General features: G+C 47.5%; 1 protein-coding gene across 8 annotated transcripts in view; it reads right to left on the minus strand.

Annotated features, from left to right (window-relative positions):
* MYO18B (myosin XVIIIB) overlaps positions 1-13,478 on the minus strand; it is a 256,252-nt gene extending 242,774 nt beyond the window's left edge. For 2 of the 8 annotated variants that reach the window (XR_014506212.1, XR_014506213.1), the window contains exon 1: positions 13,143-13,478. The gene's annotated coding sequence lies outside the window, so the exon portion shown is untranslated. The remainder of the gene's footprint in view (positions 1-13,142) is intronic. The other 6 variants (XR_014506214.1, XM_083418972.1, XM_083418971.1 and 3 more) reach the window with 3 other exon arrangements.
* Positions 13,479-14,075: the final 597 nt, after the last annotated feature.

Consider the following 14,075-nt stretch of genomic DNA (forward strand, 5'->3'; position numbering starts at 1 on the left):
TGTCAAACTAGGAGCTGGGAGAGAACAGGGTTCAAATCCACACTGTGCTATGAAGCTCACTGGCTGTTCATGGGCTAGTCACTGCCTGCCAGCCTAACCTACCTCACAGGGAATTAAATGAGGGGTGAGAAAACAGTGGTGGACCTTGGCGCTTGCTGTAGCACCCTAGAAGCTCCACACCCAGTATGACTGAACTAGTTGCACTCCCCTAGATCTGCCTTTGGGAAGTAGCATGTACCTTGGAAGAAAAGGTGGGATATAAATTTAACAAACAAACAAACAAAGTACACTGGGCTTGGACCAGGCAGCACTCCAGACAGAAGACTCCTTCAAATAGAGGGTTATAATCTGTAAAGTAGAACACAAGCACACAATCAGAACTAGGAGTGGGAGAGGTATTCAATTCAGTTCACATTAAAGGTGAACTCAGTGGCGGAGGAAGGTGGGTGTGGGGGGTGCGCTCCACCCTGGGTGTCATACCTGAGGGAGGTGACATCGCTGTGGGTGGCACCCCCCTGGGACACTTGCTCAGGACACTCACCACCGGTGGCACCGCCCCTTGGGTACACTTGCCACGTGCGCCACCGCCTCTGTGCTCGCCGTGCCACACACCCCCGGGATCACCATGGGCACCGGAACCCCCGTGGGTGGATCACCCCGCCCACGGGTGCACCGCTCCAGGTGCCAGAGCAGCTAGCTCTGCCTCTGGGTGAACTTACCAAATGTGCACTTCTCCAAAATACACAGAAACTGAAACTTATTCTTAAAAATCCATACTTCTCTGAATTTTGCAATGTTATTCAGCCAAGGCACCTGCACAAAAATGCATAGATAGGGGTGAAGTGTGCATAAATATACATATATTCCTAATAACAGCATCCAAAAATCCATAATATTAGGGGAAATTGTTCTGCAAAAAAAAAAGGGTACCTTGGGCAAAATTGCATACAGGCATATGTCCATTAGCAAAAGGTAGAAGAATCTGAAATGTGAATTGTTGAATTTTCATTGACTTTTTAAAAATGCTGTGAAAATGTTGGAGAACTGAACTTATGCCTAGAAAAATGAAAAACTGAAGAAGAAGAAGAGTTTGGATTTGATATCCCGCCTTTTACTCCCCTTCAGGAGTCTCAAAGCGGCTAACATTCTCCTTTCCCTTCCTCCCCCACAACAAACACTCTGTGAGGTGAGTGGGGCTGAGAGACTTCAAAGAAGTGTGAGTGGCCCAAGGTCACCCAGCAGCTGCAGGTGGAGGAGTGGAGACGCGAACCCGGTTCCCCAGATTACGAGACTACCGCTCTTAACCACTACACCACACTGGCTCACCAAACTGAGGAACCAAAATTGGCATATTTGCCTCTCTCTCTAATAAGAAGCCCTCAAGCAATGCTGATTGCAGGCAAGTCCCTCACCTGTGTGCATAGCAGCAGTTTGGGTGCCAGCTCTTGAGGTCACAGAATCACCGAGCAAGAGAAGCCCATAGGCCAAGAAACACAATGAACCATTCCTGCATGAAGTTAAAGGCTGTTCACGCAGATCCTTTGATTTGTACAGGTACTATACACCACAGAATGCCAGGGCATCAACCCTGCGCTGCCTCATTAAAAAAAAGTCATGCTCTGGTTGCTTTCTAGACAGCTAGAGCTGAGAACCGCTCAAATATTTTCTATATGTCCTTATAGACTTATCCGGGCAAAGTCCATCCAGAAGCAGGCCTGATTTTATCAAGGTTCATGGGAAGGGGGCCCAGGAAGAATGGAATCAAAACGGTCACCATTCTCTGCCTCTCTCTAATTCTCTATCACACAAATGCCACATGCATCCCAAATCAGCAAGTGTCTTGCAAAATACTTAAGTCAGTTCCAAACATCCTGCACACTTCAGAACCACAACGAAAGGATAATTAAATGCCATAAAAATTGTGATCAGGGCAGGACTTGTAGAACTGCAGTGTCTTTTTTGTAGAAGAAGAATCATAGAATCATAGAGTTGGAAGAGACCACAAGGGCCATCGAGTCCAACCCCCTGCCAAGCAGGAAACACCATCAGAGCACTCCTGACATATGGTTGTCAAGCCTCTGCTTAAAGACCTCCAAAGAAGGAGACTCCACCACACTCCTTGGCAGCAAATTCCACTGTCAAACAGCTCTTACTGTCAGGAAGTTCTTCCTAATGTTTAGGTGGAATCTTCTTTCTTGTAGTTTGGATCCATTGCTCCGTGTCCGCTTCTCTGGAGCAGCAGAAAACAACCTTTCTCCCTCCTCTATGTGACATCCTTTTATATATTTGAACATGGCTATCACCCCTTAACCTCCTCTTCTCCAGGCTAAACATGCCCAGCTCCCTTAGCCGTTCCTCATAAGGCATTGTTTCCAGGCCTTTGACCATTTTGGTTGCCCTCCTCTGGACACGTTCCAGTTTGTCAGTGTCCTTCTTGAACTGTGGTGCCCAGAACTGGACACAGTACTCCAGGAGAGCAGAATAGTAAAGGTAAAGGTACCCCTGCCCGTACGGGCCAGTCTTGACAGACTCTAGGGTTGTGCGCTCATCTCACTCTAGAGGCCGGGAGCCAGCGCTGTCCACAGACACTTCCGGGTCACATGGCCAGCGTGACAAGCTGCATCTGGCGAGCCAGCGCAGCACACGGAACGCCGTTTACCTTCCCGCTAGTAAGCGGTCCCTATTTATCTACTTGCACTCAGGGGTGCTTTCGAACTGCTAGGTTGGCAGGCGCTGGGACCGAGCGACGGGAGTGCACCCCCCCCCCCGCAGGGATTCGAACGGCCAACCTTTCGATCGGCAAGTCCTAGACGCTGAGGCTTTTACCCACAGCGCCACCCGGGTCCCAGAGCAGAATACAGTGCCACTATTACTTCCCTTGATCTAGATGCTATACTCCTATTGATGCAGCCCAGCATTGCATTAGCTTTTTTAGCTGCCGCGTCACACTGTTGGCTCATGTCAAGTTTGTGGTCAACCAAGACTCCTAGATCCTTTTCACATGTACTGCTCTCAAGCCAGGTGTCACCCATCTTGTATTTGTGCCTCTCATTTTTTTTGCCCAAGTGCAATACTTTACATTTCTCCCTGTTAAAATTCATCTTGTTTGTTTTTGCCCAGTTCTCTAATCTGTCAAGGTCGTTTTGAAGTGTGAACCTGTCCTCTGGGGTGTTAGCCACCCCTCCCAGTTTGGTGTCATCTGCAAATTTGATCAGGATGCCCTTGAGTCCATCATCCAAGTCGTTGATAAAGATGTTGAATAAGACCGGGCCCAAGACAGAACCCTGTGGCACCCCACTAGTCACTCTTCTCCAGGATGAAGAGGAACCATTGATGAGCACCCTTTGGGTCCGGTCAGTCAGCCAGTTACAAATCCACTGAGTGGTAGCATAGTCAAGACCGCATTTTACCAGCTTCTTTACAAGAATATAATGGGGCACCTTGTCAAATGCCTTGCTGAAATCAAGGTAGGCTACATCCACTGCGTTCCCTTCATCTACCAGGCTTGTAATTCTGTCAAAAAACGAAATCAGGTAAATCTGACATGACTTATTTTTCAGAAATCCATGCTGACTATTGGTGATCACAGCATTCCTTTCTAGGTGCTCACTAGGTGCTTCGCTTAATGATCTGCTCCAGAATCTTCCCTGGTATTGATGTCAGACTGACTGGGCGGTAATTATTTGGGTCCTCTCTTTTCCCCTTTTTGAAAATAGGGACAACATTTGCCCTCCTCCAGTCTGCCGGGACTTCGCCTGTTCTCCAGGAATTCTCAAAGATGACTGCCAGTGGTTCTGAGATCACATCTGCCAGTTCTTTTAATACTCTTGGATGCAGTTCATCTGGCCCTGGAGATTTGAATACATCTAAACTAGCCAAGTATTCTTGTACTATCTCCTTAGTTATTCTGGGCTGTGTTTCCTCTGCTGAATCATTTGCTCCAAATTCTTCAGGTCGAGCATTGTTTTCTTTATCGGAGAAGACTGAGGCAAAGAAGGCATTGAGGAGTTCAGCCCTTTCTGTGTCCCCTGTTTGCATTTCACCATCTTCACCATGCATCTCTTTTACTGAAATTTTGCAAGCTCTGCCCCCTCTGAACAGACTGCTATGCTGGAAAATTTCATCCAATTCTGCAAAAATACACACAAAAAATGAAAGGCTTCTCTTGATTTCCACCTTGCAGTAAATGAGGAAGACATCCAAGTTTTTGCCCCTGTCACCTGACTCAGGAAAGTGAGTTTGGAGGTAAATATCTTATCTGTGCACAACCCTATAGTTTTCTCTTATGCTTTTCATATATTGAAAATTGTTGATTTCATTATTAATTGGGGGAGGGGTGTTTTGCTTTATGTATGCTGCTTTCAGCCCTATCTGAGAAAAGGCAGGGGTACAAAAATGTAAATAGATTAAAACAAATGGGCAGGCATGATTTTTGGATTTTGGAATATAGCAACTTTTCTATGCAATCTATATTAGGTTATTTTTGCTCTATTTAGAATACTGAATACACTTTATAGTGCAAGAAATATATCAAGAAAAATAAATAATATTGTGCTGTATGCCAATGTTGGCCCAATGAAATTAATGGAGATGGCTGGTTGGTTGGTTGGTTGGTTAGTTAGTTAATAGTTGGTTGGTTGGTTGGTTGGTTGGTTAGTTAGTTACTGTATTTTTCGCCCCATAGGGCGCACCGCCCCATAGGATGCACCTAGGTTTTTTTGGGGGGGGAAATAAAGAAAAAAAAATATTTCCCCCCCAGGTGCGGGGCTGGCGCGGGGAAGCCCGAGCTTCCCCCGACCCCAGCCCCCAGAACAGCCTGCTATCCGCAAGCCTAGGGAGCCCGGCGCGAAGTCGCTCCGGTCTCCCCAGGCTTGCGGAGAGGTGTGCGAAGCTGGGCGCGCTCTTCAGCACGTCCCAGGCTTCGGAATGCAGGCAGCTCCGCGCAGCCGTCGGGAGGGCTCCGGACGGCTGCGCGGAGATGGGCGAAGCCCGGGGCTGCAGGCACCTCCGCACAGCTGTCGTGAGCCCAGTGCGACTTCACGCCAGGCTCCGGATGGCTGCGCGGAGCTGGGCGAAGCCCGGGGCTGCAGGCAGCTCCGCGCAGCCTTCGGGAGCCCAGCACAACTTCACGCCGGGCTCCGGATGGCTGCGCGGAGCTGCGCGAAGCCCGGGGCTGCATGCACCTCCGCGCAGCAGTCGGGAGTCCAACGCGACTTTGCGCAGGGCTCCCGAGGGCTGCACAGAGCTTCCTGAAGCCTGGAGAGCAAGAGGGGTCGCACCGACCCCTCTCACTCTCCAGGCTTCAGCGAAAGCCTGCATTCGCCCCATAGGACGCACACACATTTCCCCTTCATTTTTGGAGGGGGAAAAGTGTGTCATATAGGGCGAAAAATACGGTAGTTAGTTAGTTAGTTAGTTAGTTGGTTGGTTAGTAAGTTAGTTAGTTAGTTAGTTAGTAAGATTGTTCCTCGGGTACAATCCTTTGTGTTTAATTTCCTATATCAGTCATACTATCACAAGTATGTGGGTGGCTTCTTCTCATGAGCTTGTAATGAGGACTGCCAATCTGGATAACTTTAACAGAGGATTAGACAAATCAGGGGTGCCATGGGGCGATAAGCCCTGCCCTCTGTAATTGATCACATGACACAGTGTACACACACCTTTTGAATGACAATGGCTATCAACTTGGGGGGAGGGGCTCAAATATTTTATTGGGGGAGTGAAGCCCCCTAAGCCCCTAGGAGTTGGCTCCTATTGATAAATTCATGGAAGATAATATTAATTATTATTATAATTATGATAATTATTTATTATTATTTATTATTATCATATTATACCCCGCCTATCTGACTGGGTTTCCCCAGCCACTCTTGGCAGCTCCCAACAGAATAATAATAAATACTACTACTACTAATAATAATAATAATAATAATAATAATAAAGTGACAAAACATCAAACATTAAAAACTTCCCTAAACAGAGCTGCCCTCAGATGTCTTCTAAAAGTCAGATAGTTGTTTATTTCCTTGACAACTGTTGGGAAGGCATTCCAAGAAGTCCCTCTACCTGGTTCCCTGTAGCTTCACTTATTGCAGTGAGGGAACCACCAGAAGGCCCTTGGAGCTGGACCTCAGTGTCCAGGCAAAACAACAGGAGGGGGGGAATATGCTCCTTCAAGTATTGGCTGAGGCCTAATAATAATAATAATAATAATAATAATAATAATAATTTTTATTTATACCTCGCCTTCCCTAGCCAAGGCCGGGCTCAGGGCAACTAACAACCAATAATAAAAACAAGTTGAATGAATACAACTTAAAAACAAGATTAAAATACAACATTAAAACGTTAACATGCAGCCTCATCACAGGAGGTGAAAGGAAAAAAGAAAGAGGGGGAGGGAATCAAATTGACTCCAAGCCAAAGGCCAGGCGGAACAGCTCTGTCTTACAGGCCCTGTTTAGGCCTTTAAAGGTCAGCACCAACACTTTATGGGACGTGGGTCGTGCTGTGGTCTAAACCAGAGCCTAGGGCTTGCCAATTGGAAGGTCAGTGGTTCGAATCCCTGTGCCAGGGTGAGCTCCTGTTGCTCGGTCCCTGCTCCTGCCCACCTAGCAGTTCAAAAGCATGTCAAAGTGCAAGTCGTTCACGACTGGACTTAACTGTCAGGGGTCCTTTACCTTTACCTTTTACCAACACTTTGAATTGTGCTCAGAAACGTAGTGGGAGCCAATGAAGGTATTTCAGGACCGGTGGTATATGATCTCGGCAGTCACTCCCAGTCACCAGTCTAGCTGCCACATTCTGGATTAGTTGTAGTTTCCAGGTCACATTCAAAGGTAGAAGAGAGTGCATTGCAGTAGTCCAAGTGGGAGATAACTAGAGCATTCACCACTCTCGCGAGACAGTCCGCGGGCAGATAGGGTCTCAGCCTGTATACCAGATAGACAGATAGACAGCTGCCCTGGACACAGAATTGACCTGCGCCTCCATGGACAGCTGTGAGTCCAAAATGATTTCCAGGCTGCGCACCTGGTCCTTCAGGGACACAGTTACCCCATTCAGAGCCAGGAAATCCCCAAACCTGTCCACCCCCTGTCCCCCCAAAACAGTACTTCTGTCTTGTCAGGATTTAACCTCAATCTGTTAGCCACCATCCATCTTCCAACCGCCTCCAGACACTCACACAGGACCTTCATCACCTTCACTGGTTCTGATTTAGAAGAGAGATAGAGCTGGGTATCATCCGCATACTGATGAATACCCAGCCCAAACCCCCTTATGATCTCTCCCAGCGGCTTCATATAGATGTTAAAAAGCAAGGGGGGAAGGACAGAACCCTGAAGCACCCCACAAGTGAGAGTCCAGGGGTCTAAACACTCATCCCCCAAAACCACTTTCTGGACACAGCCCAGGAGGAAGGAGCAGAACCACTGTATAACAGTGCCCCCAGCTTCCATCTCCTCTAGAAGGTTGTCATGGTCAGTTGCATCAAAGGCCACTGAGAGATCCAGCAGAACTAGGAAACAGCTTTCACCTTTGTCCCTAGCCTGCCAGAGATCATCAACCAGCACCACCAAGGCAGTTTCAGTCCCATGATGAGGCCTGAATCCGGATTGGAAGGGATCCAAATGGTCTGCATCTTCCAGGTGTGCCTTGAGTTGTTCAGCAACCACCCACTCAATCATCTTGCCCAAGAATGGAAGATTTGAGACTGGGCAATAGTTGGCCATATTGGCTGGGTCCAAAGATGGATTTTTAAGAAGCGGTTTAATTTTTGCCTCTTTCAGTGGGTCTGAGAAGGCTCCCTCACAGAGGGAAGCATTCACCACCCTGCAGAGCTCATCGCCCAGCCCTTCCCAGCTCGCTTTTATTAAGATAAAGCTGGCAATGCATACTAGCCGCAATGGCTATGCACTACATCTAGAAACAGGGGCAACATGTCTCTGAATCCCACTTGCTGGAAATCACAGGTGCTGGGAATGCTGTTGTGCTCACAGCTTCCTTTTTCCCAGTGGGATCTGGTTAGTCCCTGTGAGGACAGGATGAGAGCCTCTAGTCCGATCTGCTGGGCTTCTGCTATGATAAACAGAAGCAGACCTTCCCAAATCTAGAGAGAGCGTATTTCAGAGTTGTGAGAGATTGCAGACAAACATAACTATGCATGAGCACTAGTTAGTGCATGAAGGGGTTAACAGCAGAGTTCTGTTCCTAGACTCAGCTAGGCCATGGCCCCTCACCCCTACAAGGGAGGAAGTGAAGTGTCTTCCATTTCCTTTCCTCATGTAACCAAGTAGGATGGGCATGTCTGAACTTGCTCCAAAGTTCAGACTGCATGTTTGAAACTTTATGCTGTATTTTAAACCCAATAGTAATCTATCTGTGTGCTCCTTGCTGCTGCATGGAATAACGGATGAACCAGACCTTTGGATTTAGTAAGAAAAGAATTTTAAACTTACTTAACAGTGTATGGTCTGTTTATTGCTAGAGGGGTAGAGAGGAGGGGCAAGCATCTTAAGGCAGACTAAATGGGATATGCAAAAGGGTTTAACAACCTATATTCCACACTATGCGGCTGCTTTTATCTCCGAGAGTGTTTTTAAATCTGGAGGCTCTCTCCACTGAAGAGTGTGCAAATCCCCATTTTTGAATCTAGACACCCAGCTGATTCTTTTGTTAATTACCCACCCATGGGTCAGATCTATATTTCCACCTCTTTTGGACCCAGACCCCCTCTTTCACTTGATCTCCCCACCCAAACGTGTTCAAACCACTAACAGCCATCATTGCTTTGACAGGCAAACGTTCCTTACTCACAGCTTCATCCATGCAGCCCCTGCTTTGGGACTAAGGATCTGCAGATTGAGAGTGTCACCTAACAATGGAATTAGGACTAGAGCAAAGCATCTGATCTTTCCTCCTAAAACCAGCCAGCCCTAAGAGAAGGTTTGGGAGTTGCCTCCTTCTCTCTACAGCTCCTGTAAGTATCACCACAGTTCCTGCAACAAGTTTTGTCTGTTGTCAATCCCTCTGTCCCCAAAGGTCTCTTGCAGGAAGCTGTCTTAAGCCCATCCAGTTCAGTATTGTCAACAACAGCAGCCTTTTGTTTGCCAGATGCATTGGACTACAGCTGCTATAAGTCCCAACCAGCACAGCTTACTATCTTTAAGATATTAATCCACTGTCCTTGATTGCCATGTTGCTGAGCTAGACAGACCTAGAACAGCAGCTCCAACGTGCATTTGAGTTAGTCATACCTGCGACTTTGGCAAAATGTCCAAGGAGAAGAAAAGCATGTGCTATCCAGTGGCTCCACACATTGCCAAACTCAGTGCTATAGCATCATACAACCACAGAAAAGCCAGCATAGTTTGCCTCCACTTACCCCAAGCAGTCTACCCCCATTACCACCATTGCACCCTTTGTTGATCCAATCTGTGTGGCCCAGTGTAAAAATCACCCAGGGCTGCAGAGCTCAGCACATCTGCCAGGAAGGATCAGAAGCGCCTGAGACCCTGAAATTGGAGCCACCTGGACATGCCCTGGCTGGCTGGCTGGATTCCACAGGGATCGACTTTCAGGAGAAATCTGATCATTCCAGGGACTCCTAGCTATAGAAACTGCAGTCAGCTCAAGCACCTTTTCCAGAAAGCAACCTGGACTGTTTTCTTGCAGATGGGTGACTAACAACCATGGAGAATTGCTACCTACAAGTCAGTTTGATCAAAGTCTAGCCAGGGAGCAAATCAAAAGCATATTTCCTTACCAGGAATCTGTGAAGAAAGACATGGTTTGCAGATCCTTCTTTCCTATGGGGCAGTCGTTCAGTGGCAGAGCATCTGCTTTGCATGCAGAAGGAAGGACTGCAGTTCAATCTCTGCCAGCTCCAGGTAGGATCCAGGGAAAATCCCTGCCTTAAATCCCATAGAAATCCAGGGTTTCAGGCAGAGGACATTCCCAGCCCCATCTGGAGCTGTCAGGGATTGAACTGGAGAGCTTCTGTGTGCAAAGCAGGTGCTCTAGCACTGAGCTATCCCATAATACTTATACTGTTAAAGATGTTAAAGCTGTTAAAGATTATGAAGGGCAACATGCTTTCAACACTTGAAAGACCATTATTTATTTGCCTTAACCCTGAACACCAGAGACTCTCTGAAATTTTGGTCAAGTCATTTTCCCAGTAGCCAAGCTGTCTCAAAAAGCAGGCACGGGGAAGCTCAGGCCTGGAGGATTGTTCCCCAGGCTTGGCCCTTCCTCAGGCCCATCCCCTCCCCTGCTTCTGGCTGGCCGGAATGTCCCCTTGAGCTCTGATTATGCCTGGATGGATAATATTTATTTATTGCATTTATATCCCACTTTTTTCCTCCTAGGTGGCTTGTACCATTCCCCACCTCCCCATTTCATCCTCATAACAACCATGCCAGGTAGGTTAGGCTGAGAGAAGCAAGGACTGGTCCAAGGTCACTCAGTGAGCTTCATGGTCAAGGGGGAGAATTTGAACCCTGGTCTCCTGGATCCTGGTCCAATACTCTAACCACTACACAACACTGCCTCTTATCACATTAATAAATAGGGGAGGGTGTTTATGTTTAGGAACCTTTGGCTTTTGAGTGGTTACCTAGTGGAGTCACCCTTTTTTTCCTATGGGCCCCACCACCACTGCTGGCATGCAGCCCTTTGGAGGGTGCCCTTTGGAAGGTGCCCATTGGGCTAAAAAAGGCTTCCGACTCCTGCTTTAAAGGGCTTTCTATCTAACCCTGAGCAAAGCACATCTCCACATGCCCTACACCACGGTGGGTCCTTTCTGAAAAACAAGGAAAGCAGAGTAGGATCTCTTGAAGGAGACTCATAGGATAGGACTCAAACTAATGGCTTCAAGTTACAAGAGAGGAGATTCTGAGTAAACATCAGAAAGACCTTCTGGTCAACAGCTGAACGATCTCCCTCAAGGAAGGAGAGGCTGTGGACTCTCCTTCCTTGGGGGTTTTTAATCAGAGATTGGATGGCCACCTGGCATGGATGCTTTAGTTGAGATTCCTGCATTGCACCTAGTAAGGTGACCCTGGGGTCCCTTCCAACTCTACAATTCTATTATTCTAAGTCAATGTAATGCTGTTAACATTCTCTCCAGTTTCCGTCTCAATAGGAGCAATGAGACAACTACGGAAAAAGTAGAAGCACAGAGTTGTAGAGTTGGAAGGAATCATAGGGGTCATCTAGTCCAACCCCTGCAATGCAGGAATCTTTTGCTCCAACCCACAACTGTGAGATTTAGAGTCTCATGTTCTCATTTATTCCAACCCCCTGCAATGCAGTAATTACTGTATACTGTGCTTAAAATGAAATACACCACTCAAAGCACAATGCCCATGAGATGACTTCACCCACCACCACCCTACCCACTTGGCTCCCTCCTTCAGGGTCATGGCCTCTTTGCCCCCTTGCCTTTCACATACATATACACAGGTGCATGTACCTAGATGAAGCTTTTCCCACCATTGCACCTCCATACCAGGAATAGCTTCACCTTTCAGTTTCTGACTTATGCAGCTGTTTGAAGCACAAGGGACCTCTTTTGCTCTCTCCATAAAATGGTTACAAATTTTCAGATTCTTAGTTTTCCTCACACCATGGATTTCCTGGTTGGGCCTTCTCCACACAAATCCACGGCCGTTTCCCTCTGCTCCAGTGGCGTAGCGTGGGGGTGCAGGGGGGGCCGGCCGCACCGGGCGCAACATCTGGGGGTTAGGGTTAGGGGGCGCAAATCCACGGGTTAGGGGGCGCAAATTACTTGCCTTGCCCCGGGTGCTGACAACCCACGCTACGCCACTGCTCTGCTGAGAGCTCTCTGTGTGAGTGGCGTTAAGCGAAAGAAAGGAAAGGAATGAGGAATTTGGATCTCACAATGTTCAGCTGTCAGGATCACAGTCGTTAAATGCCGGATTTTCTCCAGCACTTGCATCCAGCAAACCAAAAATCAGACACTCCTGATCAGCAGATTCAAACTCATTCAGACATGCCTTGCTATGATTAAATTCTCATGCACCAATGGATATGCTGAATATATGAATGGGGCGCACAAATACACCCTGCTTTGCTAGCAGTCTCTATAGCATTTCAGAGCTCAAAGACTAAATTTCTGCATTTCCTATCAATGAGTAAGTAAACACCACCATTACAGTCCCCCCATTTGATTTCTTTAAAAAGAAACATTCCTTCATCCCACCAAGTTGGGCTTCTGGGATTTTTATTTTTATTTTCATAAAATTTAAACATGGCTTGATTGTAAAACAACAACCTCAAAACAGTTTCCAAAAAAAGACAACTTAAAAATATCAATGAAAAGAACAATATTAACAACAATAATTGAAGACTTTCAAAAAGTTAAAGCAATGTTAACACTAAAAGCAGATTAAAACTTGCATCAGGATTTTTTCTTTTTCATTTTCACACTTTAGATCTTGCTCTCTCCATCTTTGTCAGTTCCTAGATTATGTATTTATTGCATTTCTATCCTTCTTCCCCCCCCAAGGAACACCTCATTTAATCTCCACAACAACCCTGTGAGGTAGGTTAGGACTGAGAGAGTTCAGTGTGGCTGACCTTCAAGGTCACCCAGTGAGCTCCATGGCAATTTGAACCCTGGTTGCACTCTAAGCAACTACACCACACTGGCACTCTTCTCAAAACGTCGTGGTTCCAGAAGGGGCCTCAATGCCACCTTTGCAAAAACAATATTCAGAAAATGAATTTTCCATCCCTACCTAACAGGATGCTCCTAGTTTCATCAGTGCCTGGCAGCTCACTTCTGATGAATGGATAATTCAGAGAATCAATAAATGAACATTCCTGCCCACTTAAATCATGTCTTGCTCAACATATATGATCCTATGGTGTGCGCACACACAGCCATATGCTGAAGGGATCAGCTCCAGCCATTTGATGGCCCCTCGTGTTCCTCCAGGCCTTCTTCATAACTGGCTAAAAATAGCCCCTCACACCCAGCAAGCAGCACACTGAAAGAAAGACATTTTGTATCCCAAAGCAGCCCCCTGCCCAATTAATCTCCTTCCCAATCACTCCCCAAGAACCCACTCCCCAATTTCCTCCCCAACCAAACAAGCCCAGGGATTGTCTACCTTCTCTATTTTCAGCACTGCCAGCAACAGGAGGGGGACAGTTTCTACACAAAGAGCCTCCCAGGCTCTAGGAGCAGCTACAGGTTCCTACCAAGCACAGGAAAAGAGGAGAGGAGGAGGGCAGAGGCTAAGAAGGGGGCCTCTCCCTTCCCTCCCACCGCAGATGAGAGCCAGCAGCTGAGTCGAGGGGACAGGTCATGGCTATAAATATGCCCAGGCATCAGGACTGGGGGATGGCTGAGTGACAGGGCCAGGAAGAGCCAGCCAGCCAGCTGACTGAGCCAAGCCCTTGCTCTCCTCCCCTCTGAGCACATCTCAAGGGTCAGCTTGATCCTCCAGGCCCGCACACAGCGAGCCCTTGCTCAAGCACCAAAAACAAGGATGACTCACTAGTGCAAGCCTAAAACACATGAGGAAAGCCTCATTAAACAGAATTGAGTTCACTCATGAGTAAGCATGCAGATAATGAGACGTATGCAAACATACACAAGAGCACCACAAACCGACCCTCTACTATAACTTATTGTACTTTCAAGAGTTTCCTTGTCCAAACTTATGATGGCCTAGCTAATGGAACATACTACTAAACCTTAAAAAGGTAAAGGTACCCCTGCCCGTACGGGCCAGTCTTGACAGGCTCTAGGGTTGTGCGCCCATCTCACTAAAGAGGCCGGGGGCCAGCGCTGTCCGGAGACACTTCCGGGTCACGTGGCCAGCGTGACATTGCTGCTCTGGCGAGCCAGAGCCGCACACGGAAACGCCGTTTACCTTCCCACTAGTAAGCGGTCCCTATTTATCTACTTGCACTAGGGAGTGCTTTCGAACTGCTAGGTTGGCAGGTGCTGGGACCGAACAACGGGAGCGCACCCCGCCGCGGGGATTCGAACCTCCGACCTTTCGATCGGCAAGCCCTAGGCGCTGAGGCTTTTACCC

Source organism: Podarcis tiliguerta (assembly GCF_965153285.1).
Source record: "Podarcis tiliguerta genome assembly, chromosome: 16".
NCBI lineage: Eukaryota > Metazoa > Chordata > Lepidosauria > Squamata > Lacertidae > Podarcis > Podarcis tiliguerta.